At 50.8% G+C, this 3,497-nt stretch overlaps 1 pseudogene; it reads right to left on the bottom strand.

Annotated features, from left to right (window-relative positions):
* Nucleotides 1–360: 360 nt before the first annotated feature.
* LOC103608879 overlaps nucleotides 361–3,497 on the bottom strand; it is an 11,638-nt pseudogene continuing 8,501 nt past the window's right edge.

The following is a 3,497-nucleotide window of genomic DNA, read 5'->3' on the forward strand; positions in this document are numbered from 1 at the left end:
TGGAAGACAGCATGTCTGTACAAACTCTCAGGGTTTCTCTACTTCAAAAAACCAAGCTCTCCCTTTTACAACAGCCCTTGGATCTGCACCTGCCCCAGTCATCCCTCCCCGATTTTAAACAAGCAGTGCACACAGGTACACCCGAACGACACCGGCCAGCCACTCTGGTATGTGGTCACAATATCAGCTCTGCATTATTTGTACACAAAGGCACAGACTATCAGATCCTGCAAAGGACTTAGGAAACAGCAGGACGATTTCTCCCTCCACCTTGAAATTAAAATACATGTCGGCAGATTCATGTCCTGAAACAGTTTAATTGGGACTTCCAAGGAAGATCGTCCATTGTCAATCCGTTCTTCACCAGCCTGGGCATCCAAAATTCTTCCCCAGGTAACATGAGTCTTTTTTTGTTTTTACAGTCTTTTTTGCTGTAAGAACTCTTATAATGGAGCCTAGTCCTCCTACTGCTAAGGCCTTCTCATGCCACTGGAGTAACACTGAGCTGCTGTTTTCTGTGGGCTCCTCAAACCCTTTATAAATGTACTTCACTAACAAATCAGTGCCGCGTCTGTCCAGCGACTGCGCAGCCTGCCCAGTCTCGCTGCTCTTAAGTTTGTGAGCAATTCCAGCACCAGGCCCTGGCTCGTTCCTTCACAGCTGGGTGCTGGGTGTTGACAGGAGAGTTCTGCAAGGCTGCATGAAACGCGGCAGCCTGTCCCCTTGCCGCAGGGGCCTGGCTCTGCCATCACCACCTCCTTCCGCTCGTCCATGAATTTGTTCTCATCAAACTCGTCCATGTCCACCCAGCTCCGCTCCACCCGGCACCGGATCTGGCTCGGGTGCTACATTTTAATATTTAGTGGTGTGTGAGACTTTACATTCCTGAACAATCTAAAAAGTCCTATTTCCTAGAGATAAATTCAGACAGGTTTTTAAATATGCATTAACTAGGTCACACAGAAAACTATAAAATTCCTGTTAACCTCTCCACTGACAGCTTTCCCAAGAGTCATGGTAGGTTTTATGTGTGTACGTGTGTGTTAATATTGCTTTTCTATTTACATGTTCATTTCAGAAAATTTAGAAATTACAGAACTTCATTTTTCTTATTCCAAATCCATTGAGAGCATGACCCTGCAGGGCACAGAGAATGGGAGGGCCTCGGACACTTGGTCCCACAGCACCCTCCACCTGCACCTGTGCCTGTCTCTTAATAAATGAGTGAGTGATGCCCCCTGCAGAGGGGACGGGCTGCTCCACTGGCAGCCAGTGGCCCCAGACTCCAGAAACCTGGGTCTGTGCTGCACTCAGAGAGGAAGGACAGACCATTCAGACCGGAGCTGGCAAGAAGCTCAAGTGGGATTGATTCAATCATTCAACGGGCATTGACTGAGTTCCAGCCAAATGCCTGTCACTGAGTTCAGGGTGTAGATGAATGAGACAGGAGACTGTCAAGCAGAGATCTGCTCAAGCAGTTTGTGGTCTAGAGCTGTAGTCACTATTGTGACTTTACGAGAATTAATCCCACCACCATCAGAGACGAAGTGAATGTTTACATATAACAAAGCAAAAAGAAATATAACCCCTGACTTAGCCGTGCAAAGTGACATTGCTCAGTGATTTGCGGCCCTCCCATTTGTGTGTGTGATTGCCACGAAGCGCAGCAATTTCTACAGACACCTTTGCCCGTTTCTAATTAACTTTGCTGAAAACACTGCACAATGAGTATTTTTTATGCCTACTCAGGCTTTACATTCAGGTCTTATATTCATGGGGTGCCACTGTCTCCTCCAAATTAAAAGAAAGTTAGAGCTGTCACCAGCATTATTCCTGGATGTGAAGAAAGTAAAAATACATCTGAGTAACACTCAAGAAAATAATATCTACTATGCTTCTTAAGAGTGGAAATATTGTTCGTGTCCGATGATGGATTAGTTTTTATCCTTTGGTCCTGCCCTCCATCAGGATCATTTTACTAGAACTAAAATTGCCACAATCTTCGTATCTCTTCGCATTTCAAAGCCATGTTTACAACTGTTCCAGGTTGACATAAGATTCCCCGAGACCTGCTCTTGAATTTGATGATTCGGGGAGGTTCTGGTAGCTGAGGTTTTCGGCAAGCCCACGTGGGCAGTGGAAATGACGTCTGGGACTGGGGACTTCTGGGTCCGGGGACTTCTGGGTCCAGCCACAGGGCAGACTGGGTAAACACATTCCCAAGCTGAATGTCACTCCGGCTGCTGAGACACCCAGTCCAGAGGGTGCAGGGAGCCTGGAACACACCCCATACTCCGTGCCACAGAAGCCACGGTGAGCTCTGTGGGGAAAAAAAGCAGGGGACAGATGTTGGGAGGAAGGTGCAGTGAGGGGTGGGGGCATTAAATAGAATGATTGTTGGGGGAAAAGTTGCCGAAAAGCTGACATCTGGTGAAATTCTAAAGGCAGTAAGGAAAAGAGTGGCATGGTTGTCTGTGGAAAGGGTGTGCCAAGCAGAGGTTACAGCAGGGACAAATGCTGGCGGGACAGGCCAGGAGTCTCCCAGGAGCAGGAGGAAGGCCTGTGCTCCAGGCAGCTGAAGTCAGGGGGTCACGAGACCAAGCTACACATGCCTGAGGGTCTGGGGGAGGAAGGTGTCTTCACCGAGGGACAGACAAGGGTGCTCGAGGGCTTCCAGAAGAGCATGTGACCCGGGTGTTCCAGGATCATGGTGACTGCCATGGGGAGAGTGTTTCAATGCCTCCTGTTCACCCACTGGTGAGGGGCGCTCCCGCCCTGCACCCCCGCCCAAAGCTGGACAGGCGAGACGGACAGCACTGCCCAGGGCGGGAGGACACAGGGCCACGCCCGGGTGCACTCAGCAGCAGAGTGACCCTGCAGGGGCTGTGGGAGGTTTGTAGCAACCAGAGGAGCCCCCGGCTCCCACAGGAGGATGTCATTGTCCTGTGGGACCATTCCATGGGCTGACAGGGAGCTGAGCTCACTGCTCAGGGACAAGCAGGCCCTGTGCCTGGCCCCATGACAAGGCTGGTTGTCTGACTGGAGACCTTACTGGTCTCACACCTGCAGGGGAGGTGGATATTGCACTGGAGGCCGTCTGCGAGAGCCCAGCCTTGAGGACCCTGAGAAGGGAGATGCGCACTGGTTACCCTCAGTGATGTCCAGCCCTCGGCGGGGACGAGAACTGTGCTGGAGGCCAGGCGCTGTGCTCTCAGTGCCCGTGGAAATGTAGATCACCTTGATGTTTATTTGGGGTATCTATTTGGGGTATCTACAGGACGAGAGATTCCCAGAGCTCTTTATCCCAAGGGGCCACATGTACAGATGGGCCACTTGCTGGCCAGGACAGCCAGTGCTCAGATACTGCCATTTCATCACATGTAACAGTGATGGTGACATCTGTAACTTGTACCAACTCCCACTGCTGTTCGCTCCGTTGATCCCAAGGAACCTGGGGAAGGGGTGACCCCCTCCAATACTCTGGCACCCAGCAGGGG

Source organism: Galeopterus variegatus, unplaced genomic scaffold (genome assembly GCF_000696425.1).
Source record: "Galeopterus variegatus unplaced genomic scaffold, G_variegatus-3.0.2 Scaffold8944, whole genome shotgun sequence".
NCBI classification, from domain to species: Eukaryota; Metazoa; Chordata; class Mammalia; order Dermoptera; family Cynocephalidae; genus Galeopterus; species Galeopterus variegatus.